The sequence below is a fragment of the Macaca nemestrina genome, chromosome 7 (assembly GCF_043159975.1).
Source record: "Macaca nemestrina isolate mMacNem1 chromosome 7, mMacNem.hap1, whole genome shotgun sequence".
Taxonomy (NCBI): Eukaryota; Metazoa; Chordata; class Mammalia; order Primates; family Cercopithecidae; genus Macaca; species Macaca nemestrina.
Window position 1 is genome coordinate 25,496,734 of NC_092131.1, and position 20,720 is coordinate 25,517,453.

General features: G+C 35.4%; 1 long non-coding RNA gene across 1 annotated transcript; it reads right to left on the reverse strand.

The window, feature by feature from the left end:
• Positions 1-290: 290 nt before the first annotated feature.
• LOC105467624 (uncharacterized) lies at positions 291-20,518 on the reverse strand. Its single transcript, XR_011625671.1, has 6 exons — positions 20,442-20,518; positions 18,775-18,910; positions 14,605-14,651; positions 13,488-13,530; positions 4,342-4,469; positions 291-1,465 (listed from the first exon to the last, which is right to left on the reverse strand). It is a non-coding gene; the product is annotated as an uncharacterized lncRNA (long non-coding RNA).
• Positions 20,519-20,720: the final 202 nt, after the last annotated feature.

Here is a 20,720-nt window from a genome sequence, read left to right on the forward strand (position 1 = left end):
TCTCTATTCTAAGATTCAGTCTTCTACAACCTGTTTTTAATACAGTGTCTTCTCTCAGGTCCTAGTTATAAAGTTTATATGCTGATATTTCAAATAGATAACTTTTTATATTTCCATGGCAACATGTTAGTGATCCCACATAATGTTTTGAATATAATATACTATAAAGTTATTTTTAATATCACTCTGTGAAGTATATATATATACACACATATATACACACACACATATATATATATATTTTTTTTTTTTTTTTGAAACGGAGTCTCGCTCTGCCACCCAGGCTGGAGTGCGGTGGCACGATCTTGGCTCACTGCAAGCTCCACCTCCCGGGTTCGTGCCATTCTCCTGCCTCAGCCTCCTGTGTAGCTGGGACTGCAGGCACCCACCACCACGCCCGGCTAATTTTTTGTATTTTTAGTAGAGACGGGGTTTCACCATGCTGGCCAGGATGGTCTCAATCTCCTGACCTCGTGATCCACCCGTCTCGGCCTCCCAAAGTGCTGGGATTACAGGCGTGAGCCACCACGCCGGCTTGAAGTATAGTTTTACCATCACTCTGTAAAGTAAAAATTCATGCTTTGGGATTTGATGAACTCTAAGAAAGCATTTTCTGCATTTGTTGAGATACTTGGTGGTAGTCAGTTGGTGAGAGGTCAAGCAAATATGGTAGATGAGGCAAAACTTTATAGCCCAATTCATTCAACTTGTAAACGTTGGTTGTGCAACATGTGGTGGGATGTTGTCATGCAGAAGAATTGGACCCTTTCTTTAACCAGTGGTGGTGGCAGGCAATGCAGTTTTCGGTGCATCTCCTGGATTTGCTGAACGTACTTCTCAGATATAATGGTTTCACCAGGATTTAGAAAGTCACAGTGGATCAGACCAGCAGCAGACCACCAAACACTGACCACTACCTTTTTTGGGTGCAAGTTTGGCTTTGAGAAGAGCTTGGGAGCTTCTTCTCTGTCTAACCACTGAGATGGTCATCACCAGTTGCTGTATAAAATCCACTTTCATTGCACATCACGATCCAACCAAGAAATGGTTCATTGTCGTTGCATAGAGTAAGAGAAGTCAACACTTCAAAATGGCGATTTTTAAAAATTTTCTGTCAGTTCATGAGGCACGCATTTTTTGAGCTTTTTCACCCCTCCAATTTGCTTCAAATGCTAAACAACAATAGAATGGTTGACGCTGACTTCTTTGGCAACTTCTCATGTCGTTGTAAGAGGATCAGCTATGATGATTGCTGTCAATCGGTCGTTGTCAACTTCTGATGGCCAGTCACTACGCTCATCTTCAAGGCTCTTGTCTCCTTTGCAAAACATCCTGAAACACCACTGCACTGTACATTTGTTAGCAATTCCTCAGCCAAATGCGCTGTTGATGTTGTGAGTTGTCTCCACTGCTTTATGACCCATTTTGAACTCGAATAAGAAAATTCCTTAAATTTGCTTTGTGCCTAATATAATTTCCATAGTCTAAAATAAAAATAAAATAAGTAGCAAGTAATAAGTCCTTAGCAAAAAAACAAAAACAAAAAACAAAACAAAAAAAACACACAAAAAAACACATAAAGCCGGAAATGTGCATTAAAATGATGTATAACATAACCACATTTATTTAGGAATATATTCCAATATCAAATGGCAAATTTCAACAATACAAAAACTGCAATTACTTTTGCACCAGCCTAATATATGATTACATGTATAATTTAGAGCTAAAAATAAGCAAGTCTATTTAATACTAAGTATAGTTAACGCCTACTATATGCCTGTAACTATTAAGTGCTAATTGTTGCTAAGATGACTGTAATATAGATCTTGACTTCAAGGGGACCAACAACGCATGATAATTTAAAACAAAGACATCAACAAACTCATATATAACCTAATTAACTTTTCAATTTCTTATTGCTAATTTACCTGAACTGTTTATTCAATACTCATTTATTGTGTGTATTGGAATTTAATCACACTCTTTCTCTGTCTTTTCAAGTTTTGAATCAACTGAGAGCAAAACATAAAGTCAGACAGATGGAGAGAAAATGGCAGTTTTACTAATGATAAAGCTGGGCTAGCTAGTAGAAATTAATATTTGGTCACAAGCAGACTTTCTGATGCTTTCACTGATTTAAACTTGGCTGTTTAGAATTATTGGCCACCCCACACCCACTTTTCACCAGAGCGAAGGCTGACCTACAAGCTTACTACACAAAGGAACAGAAAGGGCAGAAATGCTTTTGGGCTTACCAGGCATGTTGCCCCAAAAGAGGAAGCGTAGAAGGAAATAAGACATACAGTTATTTTTTTTCTCCAAATCTTAACAAAAAAGAAAAAAAAAAAGTGGGCAGACAGGGCTTTTTTATGTTTAAATCTGCATATGTACACCTGCATGTGTGCCAGGGGTACTGGCGGTTGGTAATGAACAATGTGAACACAAAGTCTGTGGCCTCAAGGAGCACCCAGTCTCGTGATCCTTCATTCCACAGCTCCATCTTCTCTATCTACTGTACGGACACTGAAATTTTGTGACTGATGCCCATATTCTTCTACTTTATTTGACTTTTTAAAATAATTGTACCATTAGCATACAGCTGTTCCTCAATATTCATGGGCTCCACTTATGGGCATTCAACATATGGATCAAACATATTTTTAAAAATTTATTAATTTTTACAATAATAAAACATTTTATTAATAAACAATAATTTATTAATTTTACAATAATAAAACACAAGACAAATAAAACCAAAACAGTATAACAACATTTTACCTAATATTTCCATTGTTTTAGGTATTATAAGTAATCTAGAGATGATTTAAAGTAAACTGGACATGTGCATAGGTTCTAATCAGATATTACATCATTTTATATAAAAGGGCCTTGAGCATCTGTTGATTTTGGTATTCATGGGGTTAGGGTGTGGTGAATATCAAGGGATAGCTATGTAAGTAAAAGATAAGTTAACTGATAAAAATTCAGATAAATTCTGATTTTAAAAATCTGCATTACAATTTCTTTTCTACTCCCTTCCGGAGTAGAAAAATAAGGTTGCCCCACTGAATAACAATGAAAAAGTCTCCTTCGAATATGACTTTGTATAATTGTCCTTTTTAGAATGTTGTATTGTGTGGCATGCCATGTAGACAGTTATATATTACATTTTTCCCTGAATTTTTGGCCACTTCCCATGTTATTTCAAAATAAAGCCACCCGCAGCTGTCATAGTAGCCAGACATGGTCTTACTGATCTACCCAGCAGCTCATTAGATGTTTAGAGTGTAACCATCTGATTTATGGTACCATGACTGAGGTTATAAGTCAATCAACCAACTCTCTATTAATATTTTATAGGTATTTAGTATTCCGTCTACATCTAAATTGAATCACCAACTCTTCAGGGCAAGCACCTTGTCTTTGCTGCTTTATGCTTTGCTAAGCTCCATATACACTTACCATACTCTATAAATATTCTCACAATATATTTATGACAAGTCTAACATGGCAAGCAATTTCACCAGGGTCACTGTACCCTCGTGGATTTAAAGCTACATAAATTACAGTTGCTCCCTACTTTGTAATATTTCATCTAGAAAAATCTATGTTCCAAAGCAACTTTTGGATTCCACTCAATTTTTCTAGTTTTCTTAAAAAAAAAAAAAAAAATCTCAGCAATGGCTTAATGACATTTACAAGTCTCTGGATGTTAAAGAGCACCATCCTAAATTAACAGCAAAATTACTGTGAATGAGAATCCAGGTTGAAGACATATATCTGAGTTCAAATTTCAGCTTTACCACTTTCTATTTAGACTTCTCTACACCTTAGTTTCCTTACTTGTAAAATGATACTATAATAATAATTATACCTACTTCCTAGTTGTGTTGTGAAGATTAAATGAGACCTGACATTGTTTATGCTTCTTAGCTGGTAGAAATTGTGGTAGTAAGAATCACAATAGGAGTAGTGGTACCATTAGCAGCAGTAGAAGTAAAATTCACACAGATGGATATGGTTAAACCATAGAAGCCATTGTAAACAATAGTGGGGGAGAAGTAAAGAAGGTTTGGGAATGCCAAAGCCCACCTGGTCTCATAAAAATATAGACTCAGGAACCAGATGGGAATATGATTGCAATTACACCAAAATGTAAACATCTTATATTCTCAGGTTAAAGAAAGATTGTTAACAAAATGCACGTAGTTTCTACAAAGTCTAGACAAATGAAAATCTACACACGATAAGTTATTGATGTGCCTTTTACATGGATTAGAAGAGGATATCTGACCGTTGGCAGCAATATTTATATTAACTTGGCATGTATACTCTTACCCAGGAGAAGGATACATCAGGTTGTCAAACTGAGCAGCTTCTCATGTAATCCAGCTGTCTCCTCTTGCTGCAATGCCATGCTCTTCAAGTACATGTCTGATGAAATTTTGGCAGCCAATGACCCTTTCCTTGTAGAGAGAGAATATTTGGTGCCCTTTCACAGTTTTAGTTCTAACTAACAAGTTGGCAATTTGTACATCAGACTTTTGTGAATTGAGTAATCAGTTCCAGAGCTATTAATAAACTTGAAGTGCTCTGATACAGCAGGGCTCCAGAGACTGAGAAGCTTACAACCAGACCTTGGACTATTATAATGATACGAGATATACACAAATCTATGAATCTCTGTCTGGTCAATAGATAGTACTTCTCTTAATTCTCACTATAACACAATGTAACAATATAGAGACAGAAAATCCAATTCAAACCTAGCCTCCTCTAAGAGAAAAATGTAGATTGTAGAACATGATTTTGGACTTTAGTTAAAAACATGCATAATTACAATCTGTTTCTTATTCTTATAGCAAAAATATATCTCACCTGTACACTACATTCTTTAGATGTGGAAACCAAAAGGGAAAAACAAAGTAAAAGAAAAGAGAAAAATCAAAATAAGAAAATTAAATACATGAGCAGAAAATGGAAATACTTAAGATTAAAATAGACTGGAGGCTTTATTTTTCTTTTTATTCCAGATATTAATGTAAAAAAGAAATAAAAAGAGAGAACTCTGGGGTTAAAATTAACAGGCTAAATAAAGACTTAGGTATAGTTTGTCATTTTAGCTTTTTCTGTGAAATGATCTGTTCTACTTTATAATTGCATTCAGCTTTCTCTTTGCCAAGTACTTGAAAGAGTGTTTCTAACATGTTCAAAGTATTTGGTACTTTCTGTCCAACAAGAGAATCCTCATTATGGGTAAACACTGTGTTGTCCTGCACACCATTCTAGGGAGTTAACACTGGGACATCCATTGATTTACACAGTGGTGGGTTCCTTTAGGATCATGATTTTATTTACAAGCTACATGAACAATCTGAATTTCCTATTTAGAAAAACACTTTGTGTAGATTATCTGAAAACTCAATTTCCTATAGTATACAAGCTTTATAACTTGTGATCACGACACGCTACAGAACTAAAGGTGGCATTTCTGGGATATTAAATCAAAATATTTTAACAGTTTAACATTTCAGGAAATGTATTATTTTGTGTTCAGTTAACACTGAACAAAGACTCTTAATTTAATGTTAAAAAAGTTGAATAGGGCTGGGCGCGGTGGCTCACGCCTGTAATCCTAGCACTTTGGGAGGCCCAGACGAGCGCATCACAAGGTCAGGAGATGGAGACCATCCTGGCCTCCATCTCCTGAGACAGCACGGTGAAACCCTGTCTCTACTAAAAATACAAAAAATTAGCCGGGCGTGGCGGTGGGCGCCTGTAGTCCCAGCTACTTGGGAGGCTGAGGCAGGAGAATGGCGCGACCCCGAGAGGTGGAGCTTACAGTGAGCTGAGATTGCGCCACCGCACTCCAGCCTGGGGGAAAGAGCGAGACTCCGTTTCAAAAAAAAAAAAAAAAAGTTTGCATAGATTTAAAAGTAGATATTCACCAACATTTCTTTTTTCTTTTCCTACTTTTTCTGCGAAGGGTAGTGGCAAGCACAGAATTTTCAAAGAGCATATAGTCACAACAGAGTTGTTGTCTCTCTTGAGTTCTCATAAGACACTACTGAGGTCAATAGGTCTTCTTTTGCTTGTGAAGAAGACTGAATCAAAACAATTTTAGGTGGAATAGCGTGAAGTACAGGGGTTAAGGGGGCTTATAGTTTCATACTTCTTTTGGCCACAGGATACCTCGATACCTTGGAATCAGAAACCAAGCTTACAATCTTCTTAGTGGATTTCTGGGCAGACTTATTGCCAGTTCTTGAGTATCCGTAAGTGTGTGACTGTGTTTGTTTGTATGCATTTGTGCTTATATCCCATATGGTAAAGCGAATGTTTTTGAAACTGATAGTAATTATGGATATTGGGGAAGTAACAAAAGAAAAATAAACTATTTAATAATTTGGTTTGGTTGTATAAATGCAATATTATGTTCTTGTGTGTACTACTTTTATTTATGAATAATTTCAATGCAGTAAAATAATTAGACATACAGTTATATATGTGCCATTTCAGTTAATGTTTCCTTTGATTATATAATTAAAACCGTGTTCATATGGTCATGTATACACCATTTTTTATAGGTTATTGCTGTTGTAGCAAGGCCATCTGCTCTCAAATATTAAAAGTTAGTAGCAAAAATAACAGGAAAAATATTCTATAAAGAAAGAGAAATGCAGAAATAGTAAAATTATTAGAACACAAGTGAAAAGTCTCAGTAATTTCATGTTACGAAGTATATTCTGATTAAGAAAAAATTTTTTAATTCTTATTTTTAACAAGCATGATTCCATCTTATCTGTGAGAAATTCTACAGTGACTACAAATATCAATACATATTTTAGTGGCTGTAAAAATAATTAAGCTTGATGCTTCCACTTTTCTCAAGATAGTTGATATTTTTGGTGGGAAAACTATATTGAACACATAAATAATAGCTACATTTATTTTAATTAATCCTAATTCTAGGATCTATCCACGGCAATAAGTGCACTCTACTAACAATAAAATTCTATGATACCAGGAAGAATGTGTTCATTCATTTTACTTATTCAACTTGTTTTTTTTTTCTTTTTGTCTAATTAGTACTGTTCTGGATTCTGGGGATATAATGAAGAATCACACATTAATATTCCTTTTTGCCAGGGATTTTCTATTCTAGTGGAAGGACTACAGAATTTATAAATGTCCTATGGAAGATGCAAAGAAGAAAGTGCTTTAGGAATTTGGAAAAGGGTGGGATTATACATGCTTGCTATATGAATGAACAAGAGAACTTCACATTCGCAGGAATGTCATAATACCCATTTCACGTACTACGCTCTGATACTTTTTAAAATCCAATCTTGCTATATCTTTTCCTTTCCTCTTTTATTTGTTAAAGACTGGTTTAACATACTAAATTAATTGGCTAAACCTCTGATTGTAAGCCACATTTGAAAAATGTCATATGTACTGGCCCTCAAGGAACTAAGAAATCAGGATATGGAAGGATCGCCTAAGTGGATTTTAAACCCAACGAGAATGCTGACAGAATTTGCTAGGGACAGAGTGCTGAGATATTCCCCGAATTGTGTTTTTTATGTCAACACTTTGTTTTTCATCTATATCTTTGACTATTCTTTTCAGGCTACATTCATGGATTCACTTCTTCAGTTCCCACACTAAATTTGGTAGCATTTAGGGCTTTCTTTTAAGAGATCTTCTCACTGCATATTCTGATTCTGAGCAGTCTTAAGCACCTCCATGATTCCAGCTACCATATGGATGACGATGTGAGGTTTTTTTTTTTTAAGACCTACAACTCTTATTTTTGTACTCTTCTGAGCTGCAATCTCATACATTTAATCCTCCTCTCTTGTTTTCTATTTCTACATACCAATCTTGAATAAATCCAATAAAACTGACTCTTCTTTCTGTAACACTCACTCTGAATAGTACCTAAAAAAGAAAACTCCCGTTTCTTTATACATCTCTGTTAATAATTCAGAAAGTCTTCCTGGGTTTGCCTTATGAATATCATCTAAGTCTGCCCTCCTTTCCCTCTCAGATGCTACAGTCTCACAATTTTATCAGTAGTAGCTGCCTCTGGTATCTCCTCCCTCTTCCACTCTTTCATAAATCATCCACAGTGGTGACAGACTAATCTTGTCCAGGTATAAATCTGATTGTGTTTTTTTCGTGCATAAACCCTCTCAATAGGCCTTCACTACTTAAATAATGAATTCACGGATATTTAGCGTAGTGTATAAAATTCATTACAAACTGGATGTTACATACCTATCCAGTCTCACCTCCCATCATTCCCTCTGCCCACTCCCCATATTCATGTGTGCTATATATTCAACCAACTATTCAAGTTATTCATTGTTTTGCAAAAACATATTATTTCATGCCTCAAAATCCTCCGTCAAATACAGTGGCTTCTATTTGAAATGCCTTCCCCCTTCTATTCCAGCTTCTACTATTTTCTCTGTGAAGGTTTTTCTATACTCCACATATAATTGTTCATTCCTTCCTTTGTGCTTCATTGGTTCCTGAAATTATTGAGCTTATCACATGACATTTTCTTTGCAAGTATGTGTAATTCCCTATCTGGACTCTGACTTACTTAGGGGCAGGCACAACACTTTTGTTTTCATCTTTGTATTTCTAGTACCTAATACATGTGATAACTCAGTACATGCTTGTCAAGGGTTAAAGCTAATGCAAAGTATAGCGCTCATAGGGTTATACAAACAAGAACTAATTTTAAACCGGTGATATTTAATTGTTTCTGTACATAGTCATGAAGACTTCTTTCTGGAAGGAGAGCACATTTAAACTCCACCTTCAGTGATAGGTAAGATTTCAAAAGATGAGGACTGATTGTAAGGTCATTCTAAATATAGGCAATGATGTGATAAAAATTAGGATGCAAGAGAGAAAATAAAAAGACAGAGACGTATATAGAATATTGAGATCACAAGCCTCCCACTGATTGCATAAGAACCTTGAAATCTACCATCTTCAAAAGATGAAGTTTTAAAATTAACTGATAGTGTGTGCAAGCATATAGGTAAACTACAAAGATAGTACCTTTGTGCACACAGTGTAATGTCTGCTATGCTATTCATTCATGGGGGAATACTTCATTCCACATATGAATTGTTCATTGAATACATTGAAAACGTTTTGTGAGTAAAAACTGTATCTTATTGGGATCTATGACTTTTACTTTTTCCTCATCCGTCAGGATTCCAAGAAGATTGCTAAATCTCTTAATTATCTCAAAAAATTTACTTGATAAACATAAACACCTGGGTATTACAAAGAAATTAACTTATCTTTATAAAGTCAATCTACCTTCATCTACACTAGGCATAATTTCTAAAGAGAGAAGCTTTAGAAGCATCCCCTTCAAGGTGATTTAAAAAAAAAAAAAAGGGGCTACTTTCTGTTCTTGTTATTGCTCACCATAGTGTTTAAAGTTATGCCCAAGTGACATAAGGAGAGGAAACAAAAAGAGGCGTAAATATTTGTCCTTTCAAATACAAGAATATCAAGAGACAATACACTGAACCTAATAAAAGAATTTAGCATGACTACAGGATAATATATCAATAAACAAACTTAATAAGCTTCTTACACCTGAGTAATTGCCAATTTAAATGCAATACAATAAAGTAAATACTATTTACAATATCTCAATTTATTGTCTCTATCTCTACCTTCCTGTGTATCTAGAGATTTTAGTAGTTAATCACATAAAGATTGTTTGAGACCTGTGTAGAGAAAAATTTCAGATTAATAAAGAGCATAAAAGACCTCAATAAATGGACATAGTGGGATTGTAAACATATCAATTCTCTTCAAATTACTGAATAAAATAAAATTAAATTCCAATTAAAATTATATTTATGAGCTGGGGGAAAAATAAAATGATACTAAGCTTTCTATGGAAGAACAAAGTTTAATACAGTGGAAATATAATTTTTCAAAGAGCAAAATAGGAACAACTTTTGCATCACGTTCAGTCATGTTACAAATCTATGGAATTGAAACAGCACAGTTCTGAAACAATAATAGATAAATAGAACCGATAAACATAATAGAGTGTATAGAAACCAAAGCACTTATATGCCAATTTAGTATATATCAATTTCAAGAGGATGAATTACAAATAGTTTTCAACTTTCAATGGTCTAAGTTTACTGTTTTTCAGTTTTTCAATGGTGCAAAAGTGGTATGCATTCAATAAAAATTGTACTTCAAATACTCATATAACCATTCTATTTTACTTTCAGTACAATACATTACATAAGCTATTCACCACTCTATTATAATATAGGCTTAGTGTCAAATGACTTTGCTCAACTGTAAGGTAATGTACTTGTTCTGAGCACATTTAAGGTGATCTAGGCTAAACTATGATATCTCATAGGTTAGATGCACTAAATGAAATTTTGACATCGTATTTTCAAGTTACATTGAGTTTATCAGAGTATAACCCCCTCACAAGTCAAGTAGCAACTGTATTTAGTAATGCATTCAGTAAAAATTGTACCTCGAATACCCATACAACCATTCTATTTTTCACTTTCAGTACAATAAATTACATAAGCTATTTGCCACTTTATTATAACACAGGCTTTGTGTCAAATGACTTTGCTCAACATAATGTACTTGTTCTGAGCACATTTAAGGTGATCTAGGCTAAGCTATGATATATCATAGGTTAGGTGAACTAATTGAATTTTTCACATCATATTTTCAACTTACATTGAGTTTATCAGGGTGTAACACTTTCACAGGTCAAGGAGCAACTGTATTTAGTAAATAGTATTGAGAAAATTAGCTCAATATATAGAAGAATAAGAAATCAGATTTCTACCACATATCATACTTAAAAATTAGGACTAAACAGGCCAGAAATGTAAAAATGAAAAAGAAGTTTAAATCTACTAGAAGAAAATATAGGAGACTATATATGTGTCTTTAGGACTAAAAGGATTTCTTAAACAGAGCCATAAATCAAATGACATTAAAGAAACAATTTGTAGATTAAACTTCATGAGAATGTAAGATATCAGTCCAATTTAAAAAGAAAATATAAAGTTATAAAACAGATATCAGGTTGGAGAAGATATTTGCAGCATTCAAAAGCAACTAAGCTTCAATGTCTGGAATTTATAGAAAATAAGAAAAAGCAAATGGATTAGTGGGAATATGATATGAACCACAATTCAGAGAAACCCTAGCAATCTATAAATATGCACAGAGGTAGGTAACTTCACCAGCACTTAGCAATATGCAAATTTTAAAAATATCAAACTGAGGTTTCCTTCTGAATCTACCTGTTGGAGACATTACAAAGTCAGATAATATCAAGCATTGGGTAGAATGAGAGGAAATGAGAATCTTCTTGTAATTGAAAATGTAATTTTGTTCAGCCATTTTTGAGAGCAATCTGGATTTATTTAGGATGAACTGAATACAAGCACAATATTCATTGGAGTAATGTTAGATACTGATGCAAAAAAAAAAATATGTGTCAAAATTTCAGTTATTTAAATAGAATAAAACTCTAACATAGCAGTTCACTGCCAGTCTTCCTGTCAGTTGGTTTTTCTGTGACCTGTGTTTCAGGGACCCAGGTTCCTTCCAGTATGTTACTCTTTCCTCTTCATTACGTGGCTCCTTAAGGGATTCCCTGAGCTCATAACCATTTCAGCCAGGAAAGATTAGGAAGAAAGGCACATAGAAGGGCTTTATAGAACAGGCCTGGAAGTGACTAATGTTACTCTCATCCATCTCTCATTGGCTTGTACAAGTCACATGACCATTCCCAACTGCAAAGGGAGTTGGGAAGTACAGTCAAGTTGTGAGCCTAGGAAGAAGAGACAGTTTGGGGGAACATTAACATAGATAAAAGTATATCTATGACTCACCAATTCCATTCTGACTTACACACCCTAGAAAAAGCACTGCATGATGTGGAAGGATACATATATACAAATGTCTAGTGGTGTGTCATGTTTGATAAAAATTTAGAGGTAAACTTAGGTGTTCATCAGTGGAGGATAGATAAGTAAAATGGGCCACATAGACATTGTAAAATACTGTGCAGTATGATCGGAAAGGTGACTTAGTTTTACACATAGCTAGCTAAAGTTTATTTATTTTACTATGTTTTAATTTTTTGAGACAGAGTTTCACTCTGTCACCCAAGCTGGAGCACAGTGGCATGATCTCAGCTCACTGCAACCTCTTTCTCCTGGGTTCAAGTGATTCTCTGGCTTCAGCTCCAAAGTAGCTGAGATTACAGGTGCCCACCATCACGCTGGGCTAATTTTTGTATTTTAGTAGAGACAGGGTTTCACCATGTTGACCAGGCAGGTCTCAAACTCCAGATCTCAAGTGATCCACCCACCTTGATTTCCCAAAGTACTAGGATGACAGGCAAGAGTCACTGCACCCAGCCACACATAGCTAAATGTATGGATGTGAAAGAATAATGAATGATTAAACGGACATTTTACAAGATTTCCAGCTAAATTTCATTTGTGTCAATCTTTCAAACCATATAAAATGGTACAATATATTTATCAGAAATACATGAGTATGTAAATAAACTGAATTGTGGAAAGAAAAAACATACATCAAAACATAGGTGTGGATAACTATTGGAGGATGAGCTTGAGGATGATAAATAAAAGTACAATATAGTAAAATTTAAAAGAGGGGATGTTTATAGACTGCTGATGACTGTGTGCCATGAATTTTGGAATGTCATCAGCTCAGTTCTGTTTATACAAGCTCTTCCTCAAAACAAAATAGCCCAAAGCCAAGCAATCTGACCCACAAACAACTATACACAGGAAGCATCATAAAGAAACTAATTGCCTGTTTGGGGATTGAGCGCTAAAGGACTTCTGGGTCATTGCAAGTTCAGCAGCTAACATTCAAGAAAGTATTCATTGAGTTACTACCCTGCGTATGACATTTCATGACCCTCATAGAATTTTATATATTAAGGGGTAAAGTGGAGGGGCATACATTTAACAAAGATGCACATTTTGGTAAGAACTTTAAGGAAGGGAAATATTATAAAAGACAAAGTCGTTATAACAAATTTCCCCCTGATTAATTGGGGGACATAAAGTCATTAGAATACATCTCACGTTTCCAAGGATTGAGCATGTAAATGAAACTTGATGGTAAAATCAGAGTTACCAGAAAAAAGTTGGAAAAGAGCATTCCAGGGGATGAGCATGACATAGAAAAAACAATGCGGAATATTGGAAGAATTAAATGTGGATGAAGCAGAATGAGGCAGAGGAAGGTTGTCTCATGATCAGAAGTGAGGCAGGCACTAGAAGGTTGGACTTTGTTATACCTGTGAAGTACCTTGGATTTTATTCTCAAATGCAACAGCCTTTTTGTGTGATGATACAATTTTTTATTTTTATTCTAAATTTAAAATAATAAATAATGCTTACCCTTATTCCCAGAGATCTATGTAAAAATATGATCATGGCAGTGCTTGTGAAAGAGAGAAAAAAAGAAAATAAAATCTAAACATATATCAGTAGAGTCAAATAAAGAAGGGTACATCTGTATTATAGAACACTATGTTAAATTTTAAAAAGACTAAGTAGATAAAACCAGATTAAAACAATGGATTTATTAGCATACAAGTGTTAAAGAAGATGTAAGCCCCCATATGTGTGTGTATACACACGTGTATACACATATACACGCATATATACACACATACACACAACACACACATACATATAAACATATATTTTCATATGAAAATGAATGTAAAAGAAATATACTATATTTTTATCAGAAGTATCCTTCAGGCCAGGCATGGTGGCTTACATCTGTAATCCCAACACTTTAGAAGGCCAAGGTGGGTGGACTGCTTTCAGCTCAGGAGTTCAAGACTAGCCTGGGCAACATGGCGAGACCCCGTCTCTACAAAAACATGAGCCAGGTATTGGTGACTTGTCCCTGTAGTCCCAGCTACAGTGAGTCTCCAGCTTCTCTGAGCCTGGAGAATCACTTGAGCTCGGGAATTGGAGGCGGCAGTGAGCCAAGATCTTGCCACTGCACTCCAGCCTGGTGACAAAGTGAGACCCTCTCTCAAAAAAAAAAAAAAAAAGTCTCCCTGGGGGGAAAGGGACAATAAGTAGTGGGGAGTAAGGTAAGAACTTCCATTTTTCGTAACATATACTTGCTTAAAACATTTATGATAAAAAGTATACTCTACATTATCAGGTTAATAACAAAAAGCAGAACAGAAAAATTTTTTTAAAATGGTTTATGTAGTAATCATGGAGAAAGATGTTTGTTGTTCAGCATAGATGCTGGAGGAGACAAAGAGAAATGAACGAATTTTTAAATATACTTTATACATAGAATCAACCAGTAGAACTTGGTAATGGATTAGTTGCACCAGACAGAAGAATGACATCTATTATCCAAAATGAAAACAAGGAGGTTAGAGATACCATGAAATAAGATGATGGGGACATTAGCAGGACAAATTTGGAATGAAAAGATCAAATATTCTCTCGCATATCAGTTAAGTTCGAGATGTCTGCTTACCCCAGTAGAGACGTCAAGTAGGCAGCCACAATGGTCACCAGGGAGGTCTGTTCAGGTATTAAGAATAGAAGAAAGAATAAATTTTGAAAGCCACTGACAGTATACCAAGCATGGCATTTTGCTGTATCCAGGAATTTTATCAATACCATTATGTCATCATTTATATCACTAGTACCAATGCAAATAGCATTTCCTCTTCTATACTGACATGTATGTGTTTGTGCTTGTGTGTGTGGATGTGTTTGTTTAATCATCTAGAAATTCTCTTAGCTTAATGTTAGAAAACATGGCGATCAAGAAATGTAGTAATGTTTATACAAAGAATGTTAACAAGAACAGCCAAACACTTTAGGAAGAAAAATTAATATAAAAGTAAAAGCTCACAATTGTCTACATGCCTATTATTTATATATGGAAAGCACAGCCCCAAGACATTTGTTTTTTTCTTTGTGTGTGACTATCTGGAGTAGTGGTTCCCAAAGTATGGTCCCCAGACCAGTGTCATTAGCACCACATGGGAATTTATTTGAAATTCAAATTCTTGAGCCTTATCCCAGACCCACTGAATCATAAATCTAGGGTGGAGTCTAGTAATCTGTGTTCAATGAGCCCTCCACCCCAATCTGATGTACCTTCAAGTTTGAGAATCACCGATTTAGAAAAACTGTCACCATTTCTACAACCTTGTTTGCATAGAGCACCCAAGACTAATTAGGAGGAGTTTGATGATAAAGTTACAGAGGACTCAGTTATTCAGTGAGGAAAGAAAAAGAAGCTATTTCATTTAAGTTTAGGCAGAAGTTAACTTCCATTCTGTACATGAATTTTGACTGGCACTGATGCTGACCTTTTGGAAGTCTGAGGCTCCTGGCACAAATGCTTTTAATCTAGTACAGATTTTTGACCTCATCATTGACAGAAAGTTGGCATTTCTGATACACAAAGACAAGACTATCTGACCTTTTTGCATTGCAACGATTGCCATGATTGGCAGGCCTTGGCCTCTCTTTTGAAGGAATGTGGCACTTGGCACTCTCAAATCATATAAAGAAACTTCATCCCGTCCTCTACAGCTTGAGCATGACAGATTGCCCCATCTGGTGATATTCTGAGATCCTGTTGTTTCAATGAGTCTGTGGATGACTATCAGCTTCCTGATGACAGACAGTGTGTAGGCTGGCAGCTGCCATTCTGATGTCTTTAGCTAGCAGTGATACTGTTTGACAGCCAAGACCTTTACTTGAGCATAGTGAGAGTTGACATCAACTCAGCAAGGAGGTAACACTGAAATCTAGCCCACAGATCACATTACCTATGGCATTCTGCTAAGAAAATAAGAAATGTAGGAGGCAAAGCAGGATTACTTACTACTTTTATCACTTGTGAAATCAATATAGACTGAAATATATGCTTTTGTTTAACTCGTACCTCCTTGCTATATCTAAAAAAAACATCATTATCATCATCATCATCATCATCATCATCATCATCATCATCCTTAGCCAAGAAAGATGCAAGAGGAAATAAAACAAGTAAGATTTTCCCTTAGGGTGCTTATGATCAATTTGGCAAAAAGATGGATATGTGTTCACACCTAAAGAGGCAGCTATTCAGCTCTGGCTTATTGGTATCTTATGGGCATGAACAAACTCTTCTGTTTTACCAAAATTTGGAGATTAATATTTCATGTAAAGCAGCATTCCACTCCAACTTGTAATGTTTTAACTAATTCAAATCTAAAATGATGTGCAGACCTATGTTATGTGGGGAAAACAGAACATGTTTGTGTGTTGGAGGCAGCCCTTTGGTTCCGTTTTTGACCTCTGAAACAGGTTTTGATCTTCATGTTTCACCATCTCATGGTGTCCTCTTATAAAACTCCTCCTCCTACAACCGAAATAATCCTAACATTGTTTTTTTTAATAAAGTAGACAATTATCAAGAAAGAGAGAAAAATAAGATTCAATTTTAACTCCAACTACAGAAGTATTTGTGTTTCAGAATCTCTTCTAATAAAGTCCTGGGTCCCTAAAGCCCACTAAACCACCACCAGTTGAAAACATCTCAGATGGGTCTATATATCCATACAGTTATCATATAGTTTAACTTAAGTGCATTATCTCCCAAATTCAGGTGCATACATCCTTATTAAGGGAAACTCCACAACTGCATAAACCTTTCACAACAAATAAGGGAAAAATGAAAGATCACTAATCTTGGCATTTAACTCTCCTGATTGCTGAGAGGAAATTTGAAGAATAGGATAAAGGGGGGGATTCAGGATGCCACCCCATTTGACACCCCACAGAAACACAAATATAGAATGTTAGGGAGTTGTATACATGTGGTAGGGGAAAGCAAATAAAGAGGAATGCAAAGAAAGTTGCTTTATCATTGATGGTTCTGTTCTTAAATTTGCTACATGTGAGAATAACCTGGGAAGCTTTTAAAGCTCTGCTGCCCAGGTCATACCCACATCTATAAAACCATTGTCTCTAGTGTCAGAACACAGGCATCCATGACTCCATATATGGCCAACTTTAAGAATACTACACATTATTAAGTGTGCTGAAATGCAGGATACAGTTGAGCTATAAACCCATTATTTAAAGCAGAAAAGTGAGAGGAGAGGGAAGGAAGGGAGGTGTAATTTTCTAATGACTACAAATCTTACTTCTTATGTGGGCTGACCCCTCCGCCCATTTTATTCAGGCATTCTCCTTTTTAAATTTTCAGCAAAATTGTGATTCCCATTTCAACCATAAACTCAAAACATTTTATTACTTGACCATTAAAGGTTTTCATCAACTAACGTCTCTGTCCACCATTTTTCTTTTCATGAGTCCTTTCTATATAGACGTTGCTGCCAAGTTAATCTTGCCATGACCCCACCATTATAATCTTTCGTCACTGCTCAAAATTTTAAATGACTTGTTTATCTCCTGGGCTACCTGAGTTCTCCACAATTACCTTATTCTTTTTATTAAACATAAATATAATACTATGTGGTAGGTATTATTCTTAGAACTTTATAACATTAATTTATTGAATCATGCTGGAAACTCTATGAGGGAGGTATTTATATTATCTTTATTTTTAAAATGAGTATACAGAGGCAGAGTGAGCTCAAGTACTTTGCCCAGAGTAACAAACATGGTCAGTGGTAGTGACTGACATTCAGCAAATGAAGTTTGGCTCCAAAGACTACATTCCCATTCTCTTAGCCTTCCCTCCTTATCTTTTCTGTTGCAGCCAAATTCTTCAATCACATTCATCTCAATCTATAATCACAGTATAAGTTCTGATTTGGGCACTCTAACTTCTTCTCCCTTCTCTGTTTCCCCTCTTTTCTTTTTTTCATATTTGCTTCTATGGCTATGTCTGAACACTTACATCTTGTGTCAAACACTAGAAAGAGTTTCTGCCACCAAAGGGACACGGACAATAAAGAACTGTCATGCAACAATTTATTTTCCAAGGACCAACTGAAATCCCACTCTCTGAAATAACTCGCTTGGTAACTCAGGTCAAAAGAGATGGCTTGGTTCCCTCAAATTTATACCTCACATAGTTGATATGGTTTATTTTTTGGCAACTAATCATCCTACAACTTATGTTTTTAGGTAATAATCCATCTCTCCAATACCAAACTTTGGGACATGATCACTCTTTTTATTGTTTTAATATTTTAGCAAATATTAAAATAATAATTAACAATATAAAATAAAACATTAAATAAAAAAGATAAAAATAATAAAATAAAATAAAAATAAATAAATAAAAAGTATTTTAAATATTTTAGCAAATATTTTTGAGTCATGTCTCTGTATCAGGCCCTTTTGTATTTGCCAAGAAAACAGTGTTGAATAAAACAAAATAACTGTTCTCATCCACATGGAGCCTACATGACCAGCAGCTTGTCTTTCTCTAGTAGCTTATCTTTCTCCTGACAGATTTGAAAATAATAACAGTGAAGCTGAGGAAAGATTAAGCAAAATAGTGAGGGGGATAAAAACAAAGGAGATCAATAACATTGTCATCTACGTTAATATTGAGGGATGATTACTTGTGCCAAAAGAAAGCATTTATTGGAAATAATATTTTTTAATTGTCTACCATCTTTTGTAACCAGAGGTATTAGGCCATTCTTACATTGTTATGAAGAAATACCTGAGCCTGGGTAATTTATGAAGAAGAGAAGTTTAATTGGCTCACAGTCCTGCAGGCTATCCGGGAAGCATGATGCCGGCATCTGCTAGATTCTGCAGAGGTCTCAGGAATCTTCTGCTCATAGTGGAAGGTGAAGCTGGAGCAAGCACATCACATGGGGAAAGCAGGAGCAAGAGAAGGGAGGGAGGTACAACACAATTTTAAACTACCAAACCTCATGAGAACTTACCCGCTATCACAAAGACAGCACTAAGCCAGTCATGAGGGATCCACCCCCATGGCCCAATAACCTCCCACCAGGTCCCACTTCCAACATGGGGATTACAATTTAACAGCAGATTTGGGTGGAGATATATATTCAGACTGTGTCACCAGACCATCAGGATCAGAGAAACTGTATATACTAAATGTGAATAATATTCACTGTTTGGAGACTTTCAGAAAATAAATAATTATGTCCTATATCTAGGGATGCGGTCCCCAATTATATCACAATTTAGAAAAAAATTAATATTTTAAAATTCTGAATGTTTTGTTCAAGATGGAACCTACTTAATTACAAGGTAAAAAGAATGTGTGACTTTTGCTTGGAATTAAGCTCCTGATCTAAACACTGGAGCACTTTTTGATTATAAAAGTAAGTTATAGTCATTTCTAATCCTAAATAATTTGGGCCAAATAGATTTTGCATGTGATATTTATGACTCATATACTGTGTTCTGTAAAACTTCCCCCAAAGACTCATTAAATCTGTTTTATGAGTATTTTTCCCAGCCTTGGACTTTCATTAACTGGAAGGAAGAGAATAAAGCCCATTTACAATGCCACCAGATCCATGCCAAGGCCCTTGCTTGACGGATGTCTTCCTAATGAATTATATGTATTGTAAACAGTAGTACGTGCCAGCCCAAAGTTTTCATTAATTTTTCATTAATGAAATGCACCACTTAGCTTGCTTGACATTTAACCAAGCTACATAAATTTAAGCTAGATAGAGGTCACCATAGAAAAACATTTGCAAGTGTCACTGAAGAAACAAGCAAGCAGCTGCTCCACCTCTTAACACAAATCCTGCCCCAAACCATGTTCCAATTTACCACCAACAGATTAATAAAACATGGAACAAATCAATGATACTGTAATTAGCTGCTAGTGGCTGATTTTAAATTTAGTTCTCTATGCTACTATTTAAGAACATTGTATGTTTTTAATAGTTTCTCTTTCATTTTTGGTTCCCAAATGGACAGGGTAGCCATCAGTTACCTGGGGGCATTTTGGTTCTAAATGCTGCAACTGCTGTGTATTTCAGACCCTCCCTGCTTTCTAATGTATAGTTTCCACCATGTGTTTCAGGTTTCAAAAACACAACCCGTGTGAATAAGGTAATACAGGAGAAAAATACTCTTAAACTGTGGTTAAATATGCTGCGACAACAGGAAATCCACACACCTATATAATCTGAAAACCCCAAAGCTTTCACGCCAAAGAATTCCCAGAAGAGTCAAAAATAACTAGTCTTTAAAATATAAGGTTTTGGAAAAGAATTTCCTTTCCCTTCGTTCTTGATACTCTTAGGAGTTCAGCTGACTTAAAGCATAACAATTCTAGAGCAACTCAGGTAACTCTAAGTTCTTCTAATTGATACAGGTGTAATTGCTAATATCTACCTGATAGAGATGGGCTTAGGATCCAGGTAGAGCTGAGCTTACAGAGGACATTATCTCTTGAGTTCTTTCAACCTGAAGAAAGCAAAAGCCAATGGAAAATGATATTTTTGTTCGCCACAGGTTATATACAGTCCATGTTCAATAGAAGCAAAAAACTATGCTTTTGCTCCTATGGAACATGGACTGTATATATCCTGTGGCGAACAAAAATATCAACAGCATCACAATGATATCACAATATCATCACAAATAATACGGTTGTGCTCCCTCTCTATGTTG